Source organism: Euprymna scolopes, chromosome 11 (assembly GCF_053919585.1).
Source record: "Euprymna scolopes isolate OS-2025 chromosome 11, ASM5391958v1, whole genome shotgun sequence".
In the NCBI taxonomy this organism is placed as follows: Eukaryota; Metazoa; Mollusca; class Cephalopoda; order Sepiida; family Sepiolidae; genus Euprymna; species Euprymna scolopes.
In genome coordinates, this window is record NC_136492.1 from 28389648 (window position 1) to 28408245 (window position 18598).

An 18598-nucleotide genomic window follows, 5' to 3' on the forward strand; every position below is an offset into this window, starting at 1 on the left:
TTCAAATATCTTAAAAATATAATAAATTAAACTAAGAAATTTCAAATATATAAAATATAATAAAATAAATTAAACTAAAAAATTTTCAAATATATAAAATAAAATAATAAAATTAAACTAAAAAAAATTTCAAATCTATTAAATAAAACCGATACATTTTCGACTTGGATTTATTTCTTCGAAATCTGAATTGTTCTAGTTCTGAGGCGTTTAAAATACATTGTAGTCTACATTGCACTGTAGAGAAACTACTGTTGATTTTATAAAATTATATTTATATAATGGTTTGACTTAAAGTAAAATATACAAAAGTCAATAAAGCTGTAGTGTTGTTTTCTTTGGGGCAACAATTTTTCGTCCAACCCTGTATTTAAAGATATAGATTATAAGAATTAAAAAAAAAGAAAAAAAAAGATAAAATAGCAATACTCTGACTAATTTTTAAAACCCAGATTTGTATTTTAAACCCCAAAAGTGGCAACCCTTCTCAGAACTATTAGCGTTTCATCGGTCAGTATGCTTTGGTTGCCGTCGGCATGGTTCGGGGATTTTTTCGTTCATGAACCCAGTTTTGACTGAAACTGTTATGTTTTTTCATGATTTTGCATTCATAAATGTTTTTTATAATCAAAACAAAACACGCCCAAATCTGCGGCATTCAGGCAATTTCGATGTCACTTAATATGTCATGACCTACTTAGCTGTAAATGTTATCGTGAAATATTTTTCAAGCAATTTTCTAAGTATGTGGTCCATATTCACGCGACAACGAACTTTTTAATGTAAATTAGTTCATCTCTATTTATACATATTTACGTTTATAGGTACGTGAAAAATGAATAACCGATGCTCAAAATGTATAAACATTTTGACCCCTCCCTTTACTCAAAACTTCACCAAACATCAAGAAATTAACCAATTTTAACAGAATTTTTTGTATTTATCAAATAATGATCACAGAATATAGTAAATCCATTATTTTTATTTGAATCTTAATGGAAATGTATTATTTTGTTTAAATAAAAAACACCTTTACTAATGTTATGGCTTTCAGTAGTAAAAAAAAAAATGAATGTATTTATTTTTGCCTACGGAACAAGTACTAATACGCATGCGTGTTGCAAAACACCCTCCCTATGTTAAGAATGGCGATGGACAATAAAATTCATTAAAACATTGGAAAAAACGTTTTAATATCCAGAAAACAACCTGTCCGCCTGAAATTTGAATGTGATATTTGTTTTCAGCATACCCGAAAAACTATAGAAGTCGTCAATTTAAAGGTGCATGTTTAGTTGCAGTTAAAGTAAATAAGATATTGAATTTACTTCTAAACTAGTAATTCGAACAGAGCTGCTAGGCTTGAGGGGTCTCATGTGGACTATATTTAATTTAGTTTTATGCAAATATCCATGTGAAAACGAATTGCTTTTAATGTAAATTATTTAATCTGTTTCAGAGCTGTACAAAGGAGCGTATCTCACAACATTCATATGAATAGATAAACATTCAAATTTAATCATTTCAGTACCAGATTTATCTTTTAAATAAGAGTTAAATAAAAATAAAGAAGAAATCAATTCGCCTAAGCTGTGGGAGAGGGTTCCTTTTTTTTTAACTTTTTTGGGGTGGACCCCGCCCCCTAGTACAGATTCTGACGATGGACAATTCCTGACGTCACTTCTGGTACCCAAATTTTGCGATCGAGCAGTCTGGACCCGAGATTCAGAGGAAGTGGGTCGTAACCTTACTTTGTCTATCCAGTTGAGTGGAGTCCCACTCAACCAATATACGTTTCTGTTTATATATATTTCATTTCACTGTTTCCAAGCCTTCTTGTTCTTTTTTCGACATTTAAACCACAACAAACTTTCAATTTAAAAATGCATGGCAACTTGGTGAAAATTTCCATAAAACGCCTGAATGTAACAAACACAAATGTGAAAGTTTTGTTTTCTACATGCTCAAAACAATTATCCAATTTAAATCGCTATCTCTACGATTATATAAATGCAACTTTCTCTGTCTCTGTATGAGTTCGTTCCTTATAGACTCCGAAACGGCTGAACAGATTTTCTTTAAATTTTACAGAACTTTAGTCTGGGAGTGATCTTAGTTAAGTTTTGTCTAAGAATGCCCCCGATAATTACTGATAATCGACAATCGAAACCGCTATTTTAATTTATCTTCATCGGTAAAGCCATTTTTCCATGTCATCGCTCAGCAACAATTACAGAACAACGGGCTGTGAAAATTCTACTGTGGGTAAGTTGATAGCGTGTTTTTTTGTTTTTAATTTTATTTATTTATTTTATTTTATTTTATTTTTGCATGACGTGGTCTGTAGGTTCAAACTCCGCACGTAAATTTCTTTTTCTCATTAACTGCAAAGATTTTTATAAGACTTGAAAAGTTACGTGTTTTTTGTTTGTTTGTTTGTTTGTTGTTTTTTATTTTTATTTATTTTTTTATTCATTTTTTTTTTTTTTTTTTTTTTTTTTTTTTTTGCATGACGTGGTCTGTAGGTTCCAACCCCGCACGTAAATTTCTGGATTTTTTTTTTTTTTTTCGTTAACTGGAAAGAAGTTTATATAAAATATTTTTTTATAAAAGAAACAGTAGGTTCTTTAGAGTGCAATGTAGAATAGCATATATTTTGGACTAAGTTACTGCATGGAGGCATGTGAAGTTTCTTCCGGTGTGATTTCACGGATTTCAATGACAATAAAAATATAGGGATGTGAAATATTCGTTAATCCTCAATCAATCCCGGGCAACGTCGAGTCTCCCTACTAGTAGAATACAAAACGAAAATATGGCGTCGCTAATGGGGAAACAGTGGGAGTAAGGGAACATCGAAAGAGAAAGCTAGCAAGCCAGTCAGTAACTCTCTCCCATCCTTAAAGTGTCATTAATTTTAACGAACAATTTTAGCCAAATCTACAGGAATTGGCACTGGCTCAGTGGTTAACAACACTGACTGACAATGTGAATGTACCAAGTTCGAATCTAGTTCATTCCAGAGAAATATTTTCGCTTAGACTATTGGTAATCTTCACGTGGCCTGTAAGCATCCAGTGTCTTTTTAGAAAAATTTTTTTTTTAACTAGAACCATACTAGGGAAACCAATGGCAATAATAGAATAATCTGATTCATACAAAATGAATGAATGTTTAATCTAAGTAAAGAGTTTGTAATGTATCCTATTTTTTTTATATAAAACTACTTTAATCAATTTTTATTTAATTAATTTAATTAAAGTTAATATCAATAAAACTATAGCATATACAGAGAGAAACACTAAAAAGTTAAGATAAATGATCGATTATGATCGAGAGCGACCCGAAGGTTCCTTTTTTCTAAGCTGCAATATCAAGGTGTAGGCAATGGCGCTACTGTATTCCCAGGATTAATGCTCTCCTTATAATGACGAGTGTATAATAAGAAGAGCATCAAGTACAATTTTGAAGTATTTTGTATGACTCAAAGTCTAGAACGAGGAGTGAACTCGAATCTCCCGTTCCATTAGGTAACACGTAAACTATTATGCCAAAATGGGCAAAGAAAAAATTATAATAAACCAGACTACCTGTGGCCCATTGGGTCAGTATTGTATATTAGCTTAGGAATTAATGTATCAGCGTGACACTTGTGACGTAAAGAAAAACAGATTTTTGTGATATAACAGAAACATTTCTATGAAAGTATATAATCAGAAAAAAAGAATATAAATAGCTTTCTATGAGTCGTTATGTTTATATTTGTTTATTTTTGAAAAAAAAAACATACATCCATTGAATTATAACTGGTTTGCCGTAATTATAGGTAAATGTGCACTGAACAGATACCATGATACTTAAAGTTAAATTCAAAATTTGATATATTTAAACGCGAAAACAAAAACAATTTGGACGCTGAAAACGTACATAGTAAAACAATACGTTTTATTATCGCGTCGATACTTTGCTTATGCACGCATGCGCAACCGGAAGTAGTAAACCAATGTTGGATTACAACACTCGTTACAATTTCATTTCAGTTTTATAATTATATAGATTATCAAATATTACTTTAATATTTTATAATTATATAGATTATCAAATATTACTTAGTCATGCAAAGTAGGGATTTGTGTCTTTCATCTTGTATAAAGTGTATTGCTAAATATTAGAGAAAGTTCGCACTGAGGCACTGAGTGCATAATAATAATCCAGATCGACGAAACAGAATTGTCCCCAGATATGAGTGACGTAAAGTCGAGGCAGGTGGAAACAGGCCAAAGGCGGTAGACAAAATAGTGTGATGTGATGGATGACGTCACCTTTTTCTAGTAAGTAGAAACAAAGTCTTTCAAATAAATCTCTCCATGGCAGCCATGTGATGTAGACATCGTTAATAATGTAAAAAACAAAAAAAAATTGATAATAGACGGAATGTTAACTCGATGTCTGTTCGTCTGCGTCATTCATTTCAGTTAAGTTATGAAGTTAAGTAAATAATTAGTTGAGATAACTTTAGTTTCTCTCTCTTTCTCTTATATATATATATATATATATATATATATAGTAGTAAGTTATAATATATATATATATATATATATATATATATATATATATATATATATGCGTGTGTGTGTATATAAAACTACAGATGATGGTGTCATGAGTTGGATCTTAATCCACGCTGATAACGGCTGAAATCTAGAAACACACACACAAAAGCAGCCGTCTCAACAAAATAAGAGAAACTCATTTATATATATAAAAAATTCCAAAGTAGTAGAATATAAACAAAAAACAGCGTTTCGATATTGTTAATATCGCTAAAAACGGCAACAAAAACCATTATTATCTGAGAAAATATAAATGCACACGTGGTCGTTCTTTCTAACCTCACATTTTGAATATATATATATATATATATATATATATATTACAATGAAAAATGTCAAGAACACATCCTATGTATATATATATATATATATATATATATATATATATATATATATATCCTGGGACAATTCTCTTTACATAAAACCTTAGAAAAAACTCGCAGCGAAAGTCTCCTTGTGTCGTCTTTCTTCTGAAAATTATCTTATTTCTATCATAATCATTAGACGAAACTGCGAAGGTGTCAGACAAGTCCCTATAAACATCTCCTGAACTATAGTAGTAGTAGTAGTAGTAGTAGTAGTAGTAGTAGGATTCAATCCTCCATTCGTCATCGAAACGATGCTTCGAGGAACAGCTGGTGCAATTGTGTCGAGTAGTTTTCGAGTCCACAAGTGACCGACCTACAGATACACCAAATATTATTATGGAACTATTATATTCATTTCTAAAATATTTGTATGGGTTAAATATCGATGATTAAATACCAGAATAATTTTTATTATTATTACTTTGAATCTCCAGTTCAGTAGATTTGTGTCAGCGGATATTAGTTTCTATCTAGCGAAATGTTACACATCAAAATCGATATTTTAACGCCGTTCGATTTCTTCGTTCGATTTTTATATGAGCTGAGAAAGTTTCTTTATATCTTTATATATATATATATATATATATATATATATATATATATATATATATACTAACATGGGTGCCCGACGTTGCCTGGGTATTTGGAGATGTATGTTGAGCAAAATAAAATAAAAAAGTAGTGCATTTTTTTAAACTTTGACCCCTATTATAACCCCTTAAAATTTATTGTTTTGAGCTCAACTCAAGGTAGTAAGTTAGATCCATGTCCAATAGACCTATATCTAAAATTTCAAGTGTTTAGACCCAAAATTGTCGGAGAAGTTTGGTAGAGTTCTCAAAGGTCAAATCGTTTAACTTTGGCCCCTTAATCGCCAACTTTCTGTCCGAAAACGAATCACAACGATTTTCCCAAATCTCAGTACCCTGTATATCAAATTTCGAGTCTGTAGACTTAAAATTGACAAAGTTATTGCGTAGGGAAATGTACACACACAGACACACAGATACACACAAACAGACAGAAACTTTCACTTTTATAGATATACTAGTATGGGTGCCCGGTGTTGCCCAGGTATTTGGAGGTGTATGTTGAACAACAACAAAAAAAGTGGTCAATTTTTTTTAATTTTGACCCCTATTATGACCCCTTAAAATTAATTGTTTTGGACTCAAATATTAAGTTAGACCATGTCCAAGGAATCTATATCTAAAATTTCAAGTGTTTAGACCCAAAATTGTCGAAGGAGTTTGGTAGAGTTCTCAAAGGTCAAACCGTTGAACTTCGACCCCTTAATCGCCAAATTTCTGGCCGAAAACACATCACATCGATTTTCCCAAGTGTGTGTGTGTAAAATTTCAAATTTTTAGACCCAAAATTGGCTGAATAGTTCGCTAGAGACCGGAAAAGTAAAATCTTTTGAACTTTGACCTCTTGGCAGCCAAATTTTCGCCAAAAAACTGATTAAATAGCTTGCTGCATGTCTGAATACACTTTATGTAAAATTTTAAATGTCTAGAGGCAAAATTGGCTGAATAGTTTGCTAGAGACTGCAAATGTCAAATCTTTTGCACTTTGGACTATTGGGAACCAAGTTTTCGGTCAAAACCCGATTAAAAAGCTTGCTCTATGTCTGAAAATTCCAAATGTTTAGACGAAAAATTGCCTGAGTAATTTGGTAGAGACCGCAGTGGTCAAATTTTTTATAACTTTACCCCAATCTTAACCCCTTAACATTTATTGTTTTGTGTCAAACTGAATTAAAATGTTTGATCCATGTCCAAGTTACCTACATCTAAAATTTCAAGTGTCTAGACTCAAAATTTACGGAGGAGTTTAGTAGAGTTTTCAAAGGTCAAATTGTTTAACTCGACCTCTTGACAGCAAAATTTCTGGCCGAGAACCGATTAAAAAGATGTTCCTAAATCTCAATACCGCTTACATTAAATCTCGAGTCGACGGAAAATTGACAATTAGCAAGCTTTTTAATCGCTTTTTAGCCGAAAATATGGCTGCCAAGTGGTCAAAATTCAAAAGATTTGACCTATTCAGCTATTTTTGGGTCTAAACATTTGAAATTTCACACAAAGAGTATTCAGACATGCAGCAAGCTTTTTAATCAGTTTTTTAGGCGAAAATTTGGCTGCCAAGAGGTCAAAGTTGAAAGACTACACCTGTGTAGACTCTACCAAACTTCTCCGCTAATTTTGGGTTTGAACAGTGAGCCAAACTTTTTAATATATATATATACATATGCACATAAAGTTATGAACAATACACATGACCCGAGCAAAGCCGGGCTGAACTGTTAGTGTCTATATATATATATATATATATATATATATATATATATATATATATATATATATATATATATATATATATAGCTACGTCATTTAATCACATAAATTATTATACAAAAGTATAAATTTATGCGTAAACTTTAAGTATTTACCTCAACAGTGCTCAATACGTTTATATTTTATAACTTACTATATATATATATGTGGGGGGGTGCTGTTTAGGAACTCTTCCAAGCAAAATTGTTTGTGTAGCTTGCTGTAATATGGTTTCGTACATTTATTGAGTTCTGTAGATGTTTTGAGCACTATTGCACAAATAGTGTAATAATGGATCGTCATGGCGGAATAAAAATTTAAATAATATATATTATGCAATAAGTATATATATATATATATATATATATATATATAGTACGGCATGGTCCTTTAGCTGCAGAATTAATCATTATTATAATCAGATTTAGCGGTTTTTCTGCAATAAATTATTCTCTGGTAACATTCCGCCTTTTAATAAACATACAGTTTTATTAAAAGAATGAAAATGATTTCGGAAAATGGGAAAATCATGAATATGAATGCGTTTTCTGCTTTAATTCTCTTTAATCTAAACAACAAATTATGATGTACGATGAAGATTTGATTCCACAGTTCAACCCAATCTCTTACACACATGAATCGTCTCTCTCTCTCTCTCTCTCTCTTTCTCTCTCTCTCTCACACACACACACACACACATTATATCACATCACATCACAATCGAAGCATCGTATTTCCTGCTTCTATATAAAAACTGACTTAACAATCTACTCCGATCTTCATAGAACTAGATGTAGTTACATCTTTCAAACAACGCACACTCATATTTATTTTTTACTCGTGTTCCGCTCAAACTAGGCATATTACCACGTGGACATAGACTCTTGAAAATTCAGTATGTTATTTATATATTTATGATTTTAGATTCAGCAGGAATTAGAATAAACCTTACTAAAGCTGATGAATTTCAAAAATGCAATCTGAATGTGAGGACACTTTATAAAAACAATATGCAATAAAATTTTGTTTTAAATAGAATAAAATTCTACAGAAACGTATGAAATGCTTCAGTTGCTTTTGGGCCATGCATGAATCGAACATAAGAGATTCAAGAAAAGCAGGGAATCTGTGAGGGATGGCGAAGTGTGGGAGGAGTAAGGAAGTTAGAACACCAGAGTTGACTGGCCAAATAAATAATGCCATGAATAAAGACCATCATGCGTCTATAGAGACAATTAGTGCGTAATAAGTTCGATGTCAGTGTGGAAACTGTACACACAGTTAGTTGCAAGAAGCTGAAGATACGGAAAATTTGTACAAATGCACCAGTCCACAATTACATCCTTGTCATAGACTATTTGACCAAGATAAGCATCAAGACAGTTCCCCACCCTCCCTATAGTCCAGACCTTGCTCCCTGTGACTTTTGGTAATTCCCTAAGCTCAAGGAAAACTTTAGAGGCTATCGTTATGAAACAATTGAGGAGATTAAAGAGGCTGTGACAAGGGTCATTGACATGCTCACACAAGAGGATTTCCATGGAGACTTCCAGAAGTTGTTGGAATGGTACAGGTGCATTGCAGCCGGAGGAGATTACTTCGAAAGGGACTAGAGTTTCATATGTGTACTATCAATAAAATTGGTCATACTAAAATAGTCTGGAAATTTATTGAAGTCACATTTTAAAACCTGTCTATGTGGACTATGTTAAGAGATGAGCGCGATGTGTGTTCTCATGACATTTTAATTGCTGCGGGTTAGTACAGTCAGAGAAACAGGAAACGGAGAGGGAATTCCAAAGTCTATCAGTCCGAGGGAAGAATCTATTAGAGTAGAAGTCTTTTCAGGATCTAGGAACCTCAACAGTGAAGAGGTGTGATTTTGCCGCTTGTTGGATTAGACGGAAATATGTACGTTGAGGGGCACGTGTGCTATGAGTTCATCAGAGCACATTCTATTAAAGTACTTGTAAAACGGGTACGGGGATGCAACACTGCGAGGATGGGGCAGTGGTTGAAGCTTTGCCGATAGTGCGTGACCTATTAGATTTGAAACTCTTTTTAGATAAGGGGCCTGTCTAAGAAAGGAGGTTGGTGATAGATGCACCAGTCAAGATGTGGCAACAATGTTCCATTCATTAGAGGGTGAAACGGCTACAGTAGCAAAAACAAAAAATGAACATGGTCTTATGAGCATAGTGAAAAGAATATAGAGTTCTTTGTAAACTTCTGAGCAACGTCGAGTCTTCGTATTGGTTTTTAAATAAAATAACTCATCACAATGTCAGCACACGGTACAAACATGCTTCTGTTTCAAGCGACAATGTAAAAGTGTCTGCATAATACGGAGTCTCTGGTGTAGAAAGAGATGCAGTAGAACCAAGCGCACCAGCCATAAAACGACATTACTTAAGTTCAGTGGCAACGAAAAGTTAAAACGAGAAGACTTTCTCTCTCTCTCTCTCTCTCTCTCTCTCTCTCTCTCTCTCTCTCTCTCTCTCTTAGACTACTTGCTCAAACAATGCTTGAGAGTAAAGTCCATGCTATTACAAAATGCCTCCCGACAAAACACAAACACAGGATTATCAGTGATAAAAATCAAATTACTTTACACAAAGTTGCAGTTATGAATGATCAACACTTTTTTTTACCGTCCAGTGATATGCAGGGGCACTTTGGTGATCGTCGACTCAGTAGGAGATGTAATTCTATTGGACTTTACATGCAACAGACTTTAATCTTTTAATAATTACTAGCGGGATCTGTGGAAATTCCACAGCGGCATCTTTCATATGTAATATATTGCTGCTGAGCATATGGTTGACTTTCAGTGTGAATGGAGACCCTGCGATATTATTGTAGCCCTTTTGTTAAAACTGTAAAATTATTTGTTTAAGTAATCTGGTTAATGTAGTGTCAATATATATTGTATGGATGCCCGGTGCGAACAGAAACCTCATATCATTATGCCATCTTTAGAGAGAACAGATACTACCCTTGGATCATAGCCAGAAGACCAAAAAGGTATATTTTATTTTCAAAAGCGACATCATTTTTTTTATTTTAATTTTATTTTTTACATTGCGTCTTCACTGATCGGGAGATCCTATTTATTAAAAGAAGGATAGAAGGTGATGACATATTACGAACATTAAATTATCGTCCCTATATTAATAATTTAATGTTCGTAATATATTATCACTAGGACTGTGACAACAGCATATTCTTTATATTTCTTTTGATTCGCGAGTATATATCCGACACAATTAGACTCAGCTAACCAACCGAGAACCACATCAGTCTATATAAAAATATATAAGAACGATATAAGACGGATATAACGGATATATACTCAAGAGTCAAAACAATGAAAATAATATTCTGTTGCCACAGCCCTAGTTATCATATGCTATCCTTCTTTTTTTAATAAATAGGATCTCCCGATCGAATAATTTATCATTTGGAAACTGTGACGCACATACGTACGTTTGTGGCACTGCATCTTAGTGCCCCAGTTTTTATGATTGTCAGCGCCCTCCCCCTGCATGGCTGTGATTTGGCCGTAGACGGAGGGATACATAGAAATGCATCCCATAATACCCTTCCTTCTCTCTCTTTCGTCCGGACAGCATGGGGTAAGCACGTGTTATTTCCCCTTTCTGTAAACGAGAGCGGGGGGGGGGCATCTCCTCTCCCTCAACTCTAGTTAAGGTTAGTTAGTTTTAAAAAAGTAATGATGAAAATCAATTGTATGATCTGTAAATTGTATGTTAATATTGTAATACATATATATATATATATATATATATATATATATATATATATATATTGTATACATTTTATAAAATAAATAGTTAATTATATTTCTTATATATATTGCGACCTGTATTGTGCGTTTTTTTTGTGTCTTCCATAAATGTCTTAAGTCGAATGAAGCGGCCCTGCGGACAAGGAAGGTTCCAGCCAGAATGCCATCAGAGATCAAGACGTTTTCCTGGGAGAAGAAGGAGCCACACACTTAGAGCCAACATCTCAGGTATGCTCTTCCTCTTGATACTCAGACCCTAATGACTGACCCATCGTCACATCATCATGGGGCCGTTTCTAAGACATTTAGTGACTGGCTGGTAGTGTCACACGTTAAAGGTACTACGGTATTAATACATAGATTATTTAGTGCTATCTCAAATATAATGTCTATCAAAACAATGCCAAGGTTATTTCTGAACTAGAGAAGTCATCACAGTAAAATAAAGATAAAAACAGGAACTAATTTATTTTATCATCTTTTTTAGTTGTTGTTTCGCGACGTTTCGGCCAACTATTCCTCTAGCTTTCGTCAGCGTGGCGCAGTGGATAGAGACGTTGAATCTCTACGGTTCCAGATGAGAATTGTTTGAAGATAGCGGTTTCAATCCTACCCAAAACCAGCCAAAGGCTTATTTGGCCAAAAACGTGGTGAGACGACAACAACTATGGATACCAGTAATTGCTTAGAATGCAGTTAGGAAATTCGGAGTTCCTATTCCACCTGACGAAGGCCAGAGGAAACGTCGTGAAACAACAACTAAGAAAGGTGAGGATAATAATCCGCAATAAATAAATTAATAAATAATATTCATCTCAATAATGAATTCTAATTAAATCTATATATAAAAGTGAAAATGTGTGTATGTATGTATGTTTGTATGCATGTATGTGTGTTTATGTCCGCTAAAAACTTTCGACAGACAGAACAAAAATTGACAAACGTCATATCATATTGAAGCTCATTCCTTCGCCCAAAAAATATCGAAAAATTAGCCAGAAATGTTCATTTTTTCACCCTGAAATCACAAATTTTCTACAGTGGGGGGTAACAAAAACCGTCCTCTCATGACGGGATCGGTTCTCCGCATGCGTCAGATGACGTCATGACCTGATTTAGTTTAAATAGTTGAACTGACTAAATTTCATGTACGTCGTGTTAGCTCAGTTGGTTAGAGCGTTGGGTAATTATCTAAACGTTTTGGGTTCGAATCGTGGTGTGAGATTTTTATTTTTCGATTTTTTAAATTCAAATATTGAACCAGTGTTATTTAAGCCATTTTTCACGTAACGTTCGTTTTTCTGGGGTTTTTTTTTACTTCGCTTATTCTTAGGTTTTCATTAACACACCCACCCCCGACTGACCATACACACCCAAAAACACCCGGGTACCCACCGATTTTTTTAATTTTAATATCGAAACAGGCTTATTTAAGCCATTTTTCACGTGTTTTTTTAATTTTTAGTTTTAACGTTCGTTTTTCTGTTTTCTTTTTTTGTTTTTTAGATTTTTACATTTAACATCGTTCGTTTGCCTTACGTTAGTTTTTTGTGTTTTTGTTTTCGATGTTTTTATTACACCCCCCCCCCGGGTACCCCCGCTTAAATTTTACGTTCGTTTTTATGTTTTCTTTTTTTTTACTTCGCTTATTCTTAGGTTTTCATTAACAACCACACACACCTCCAAACACTCGGGCAACGCCGGGTACCCCCCCCCCGCTAGTAATATATATAAAGACAAGGACGTTATTGACAATTTTGTACGTCGTATCCAGACATTTTTTTATTTAACAGCGATGAACAAGACTGGTGGATATTTACAACTGAACTTTGATGGACAAGACATAAACTGAAGATTATTTGTACCAAATAATGTTGATTGCATAAAGGATTTGGATTTTATTAACGATTCCATGGGTAGAATTTTAGGGGAGGAGGAGGATTCATCCTATTTTTCTTTCATGAAAATCGCCCCAGACAAGGTATGAAGCTACTTGATATGTAACGTGGCCGTAATTTTTTTTTTTTTTTTTTGAATTGTGTCAAACCTCTCTCGGACCCACATGTCGTTTGACATCACCGTAAAAGAACTAATAAATAAAAAGAGGAAAGAAATAAGAATCCGACTCAGCATTTTCTTCGAGTACAATTGAAATGTATTTATTTTCGCTTCTTCCGAAACAATGCATTCCAATAACTTCCCAGCGCTTTCTCACTTTCGTATTTGCACATCCATCTACAACTTGCTTCTCCTGTCGACCACGTGGAGTATTTTTCTCTCCTTTTCTTGTGACGCAAGCTCACGCTCACTAATTAATTTGCATACATGCGTTAACAGCTGCTACTACTAATATTTTTGCTAGCCAGTTTGGTTGCTACTGCTGATTTTCCCACACGCGTCCAGACGCGCTTTTTTATATGTGTACTTAGCTATGAAGGAAAGGTGATTATCGCAAAGATAGGAGATAATTATTAGCCAATTGAGGAGACCAAGATTATTAAAAAAACAGTCAGCAGGAAGAGAGTTCCACAAAATTGCAGTTGTTGAAAAGAAGCTACTGGAATAAGAAGCTATATTAAAATAATGTATACAACAGCGAATTAATTGAGACCACTTGACCAACGAATCAAGCGAGCTGGAACAAAGGTTGGTTGGTTGGTTGGTTGGTTGTTTTTGTTTTACGGCATATCAACCCTTTTCGGGTTATTTAATGCCGAATCCAAAGATTTTGAAGAAAATTTTTTTTAATAGAATATATATTTGTTGTTTTCACGTCGATTTCTATTCAACCCATAGTTGGGACCCTAACAGGTACTACCACTCCGGGTCAAAGTGAACCAGGCAGCAATGGTAATTAAAGGGTGGCTCCACACTCCCCAAAGCCCATAAGCTGGGGCTTCACCACTGGAGATAGTTTAAGGTCATATCCAGGACCCCCATTGAGGGACTTTTACCCTCTGCAGGGGGTCAGTCGATGTATTCTAATGCCCCACTGACAGGGCCCTGGAACAAAGGAGGCAGGGAAAAGATCAAACAGTTCTGAAGAGCACATAAATAGTATTCATGAAAAAAAGACTGAGACTAGCAACACAATGTCTGTAAGAGAAAGGTTGCAGAGACGAAGAAAGATGGCAATCAAATTACAGATACGTTTCTGCACTTTATCAAGAGCCCTCAAATGGGAGAGATTTAACAGCCCCAAAATGACGACAGTACTCCATGCATGGCCTGATAGTAAATTTGTAGAGATAGAGAATAGATTCAGGTATGAGAACGTGTTTAGAGCGATAGAGAGAACAGAGATTACGAGAAGCAGAAAAAGCAGTGGATTTAATATATGAACACCAAGAAAGATTTAATCACAAAGAAACAGCAAGCAGTTTTATTTAACTCATAACTAAAGGTTTGAATGAAAATCATGTAGCAGTTCTGACAGAACGCGAATCCAGTGCACCGATACACAGTATTGACAGTAAACTTTCAGTGGCATGGCAAGGGGTGTGGGCGTCCGCCCAGAGCGGCACGTAACAAAGGGCAGTATTTTGAGAAGGTAAAAATATAGAATAGAAAAATATAAAAATAAATAAAAGCTAGCAAAAAATCTGAAATTTGATACCCAAGTGAGCCTTTAAGGTTGTAAAAAAATCGGAACTTTTGGCGGTATCGAAATCGGAAAAATGTGTCCCTATTTTCCGATTCCAAAACCGATTCTTTTAAATTTTTAACTTAATTTTTCATTATTCGTACTAATGATAAAATTTATTTTTTCTGTTGTTGATAATTTAATATCACTAAAACTAAAATGACAGCGCTCTTTCTCGAAACTGAAGCTAATAAAAAACTTACCTTCGATCAACAATGAGCTAGACAAGGCTTACAGACTTGGCAATCCTCTCTACAAAGAGTGAACTTGTCGATGAAGTGAATTTTGATAGAGATTGATAACTTTGCCAGCAAAAACGCGCGAAAAGTCTGTTTGGAAATTTTCAACCGGCTTGATGCTTTGCAGCAGATCTCTCACAAAAATAAATTTATAGCATTATTTGCAATTTATAAATAAATTTATTTAAATAAATTTTTTTACTATTTTTAAAGGGGTTGAAGTATTATTAACAACAAAAAAAAAGGTAGATAAAAATTATTTTATCATTTCATAACAAGTGGTCTCTTTAAAAAATTTTATTTATTTATTATTTATTTATTTTAAACCGAGCGATTACACACACAGATTTCAAACAGCACCGATACAAAACGTTCCTTTTTTTTCTTTTTCTTAATAACATCATTATGAAAAAAAAAGCTACATTCGACTATCCTCTCCTTGATAAAGCCATGTTTGGGGCAAAACTTCGGACTTTAACAGCAACAACATAAAAGTAAATAAAAATGATTTTATCATTTCATAATATTTTCAGGTTTTCAAATGTTTTCATTTAAATTTATTATTATATTTGTTTGTGCGGCTAATTAATTTATTTTACAAATTTTTTCAATAACAAGGACCCAAGTTTGCCCAGCTGGACAAACTTGGGTCCTTGTACTGGAAAAATATCCAGTAAATAAAACGTTGTTTAGTAAATCGTTATTTTTTTTATTTATTTATTTATTTATTTATTTTATTTTTTTTTTTTTTGCATTTCCATGCACCAAACATGGATATAAATATCACTAAAACATCCGCTGGGTCATAAGCTTCATTTCAGTACCTAACTTGCCTAAATTGATTGCCTGTAGGCTGAGACAAACCGCGTCACACACACACACACACAGTAAATCGAACTTACTAAGGGAGATAATAACTTCCGGTGAATACCGGAAAAATATCCATTAAATAAAATGTTGTTTAGTAAATCGTTATTTTCTTTGCACTTTTTATTTTTGCATTTCCAAACACCAAACATGGATATTAATATCACTAAAACATCGGCTGGGTCATAAGCTTCATTTCAGTACCTTACTTAACTGGGTGGATTGCCTGTAGACTGAGACAAACTGCGTCACACACGCACACACACAGACAGACAGTACGAAAATTTATAATAGGATTTGAATAATACGTTTTTGTTGTGAAAAATCTTTGCTTTTCTTTAACGACGTTGTTGTTTTTTTGGGGTTTTCTTTTCTTTTTTTTTTCAAATTTGGTAATAGTAAAATATGCTTTAAATACGTTGCTATTAATTACAAAAATGTAATTCCTATGAATCCGTGTATTACAACATTTTAGTTTTCTCCATTTTATATATATATATATATATATATATATATATATATATATATATATATATATATATATATATATATAGTTAGAAGTTTCAAAGAAATTCAGGTTATATGTATTGAATTATACTAGAAAGCAAAGAAATTAACTTTTCTATTTAAAAGTACACAAAAAAGATTATACCACTTATGCGCACGATTAAGAAGGGGGCTTGCCCTCTTTCTGGGTGTAAGATCACGTTCATATTTAGGAGTTACATTTTAATTGTTAGTGATATTATTTTTTTTGTTGTTTTATTTTTGTTTTTGTTTTTTTTTTAGATTTTTCTCGAATCAAGAACTTACAGGATGGACCAAGCAAAATCAATATGAGCAACTAAAGAATGGTTTTTATTTTTAAGCACACACAAAGACTAATACCATCCAAATAGTTTGATGGAAGGGGCAGGGACCGAACACGTCACTCAATGTTGTCAATCCACCGCCAACTCCCATCATGTTTTAAAGATTTCAAGTTGCCAGTGATATAAATGAATATCGATGCAAAAGCATTTTAAGTTTAATGGCGTCACTGGCCAATTCTCTCTTTTTATATTTTTTTCGGAAGGTGGGGGGTCACTATTAGCATTCATAGAATTCAAAATGGCTAATCGATAACAAAAACCAATCCCTAATCAAAATCGTTCAAAGGGAAAACTAAAAACAAAATTTATAAATGTTGTATTTTTCGATCGTGTAAAGATATAAGATGGCAGGATAAAGAAAAATTACAAAGAATTAAGGAAGGGAGTCTCTTTTTATAAACTCCATTACGTATTCGAGAATAGAATACTTCGCTAAGCACAAGTTTCTAAGCTAGTAAAAAAAAAAAAAAAAAAAAGAGACGTGAAGCCTACAATGGATGCTGGTCACGTGATCCATTTTAACAATAATATTCGTGGGCATGCGCAGTAGGCAAGCAGGAAAGAAAATGATACGCTTTTTTACAACCATAATAAGGAAACAAGACCCAGCACTACTTGAGATAAAGACTGCTTAATATGCCAGAGTCTAAACAGAAATTAATTTATTAAAAAAGATTTACCAGATTTTGTGTCGACAAAAATATTTACAAAATAAGCAGACGTACCCGTGGCCGGTTGGGTCATAACCATTACTTACGTTTTTATTCGAAAATTCATAAACTATGAATTATCTAGCCATTATTCTGGCGCAACTAAAAATTTAAGTCTCTCTATTATATTTCTAAGTGTGTGAGGAGGATTGATAATCCATACCTGTAACGTAACGGATAAAATACTTGGTGTAACTGTTGTAAGTCATACACTTCTGGGTGGTTGAAGGTTCAACAGACGATATTAAGAACAGAACTGTGAATTACTTATGCCTTCTACCCGGTCATGACTGACGGGACGAGAACATGCTACCTTCGTTGATTGAATAAAGAGTTACGTTCAGAATTCCGGTGGTTTTTTTTTTTTTTACACAGGGGTCACCACTTATCAAGGCCCGGAAGCCACTCAGGGATAAGGGTTATTGCAAGTACATTACGTTAGTGTGGAGATTTGATGAAGTGTTTACTTAAGGGGGCGGTTCATTAGGAATTTGTTAACGTTGGACTCTTTTATTCGGGCAAAAAATAAACATGAACAAAAAACTTAGGCATAATGCCAACTCAAAAGGGGGGAAAGAATGGGGTCGTTGGTCATCTTTGTCACTCCAGAACTAAACAAAAGTTTCTCTTAGCGAGAATCTTCGTTCACCATAATACTGCATTCGCCCTTTCATACTTGAAGACGTCCAATTTAGCACCCAATTTTTAAAACATCTTTTATTAGCATGTAAAAACAAAAAAGATAACAATAAAGGTAATACAATAATTCATTTGTGTCGAGGGCGGGGGAAGAAAAAAAATACCAATATTGGTTAGTAGGGCCCTCCCAACCCTGTCTAGTTGATACTGCCCGTTCCACTTTGGTTTGTAAAGGAACCTGAGCTCCTGCGGGCCAGTCTCTTAGTGGGGATGCTCTCTAGATGGAACGAAATCGAGAAAAAAAAACATTTTTAGGGTGGGGGATGAGGGGTTAGTGATTGATTTCTTTCTCGTCAAGATGGGTGAAATTTAGAGAGAGGGGTGAAAAGGAAAAATTGCAATTAGGTGGGGGTGGGGATCTTTGATCTTGGCCAAAAGGCCAAGCAACTCCTAGTTAAGGAAATAAAGATTCCTTCCTTTAAGTAGATAAAATATGTTTT

The 18598-nt window shown here is 33.8% G+C and overlaps 1 protein-coding gene and 1 long non-coding RNA gene across 2 annotated transcripts in view; one reads left to right on the forward strand and one right to left on the reverse strand.

Annotated features, from left to right (window-relative positions):
- Positions 1 to 18598, reverse strand: part of LOC145287814 (uncharacterized) — a 114562-nt gene that overhangs the window by 26850 nt on the left and 69114 nt on the right. The window lies entirely within an intron of this gene.
- LOC145288232 (uncharacterized) lies at positions 1242 to 18011 on the forward strand. The gene is made up of 3 exons (XR_013869268.1): positions 1242 to 2265; positions 11247 to 11356; positions 16667 to 18011. It is a non-coding gene; the product is annotated as an uncharacterized LOC145288232 (long non-coding RNA).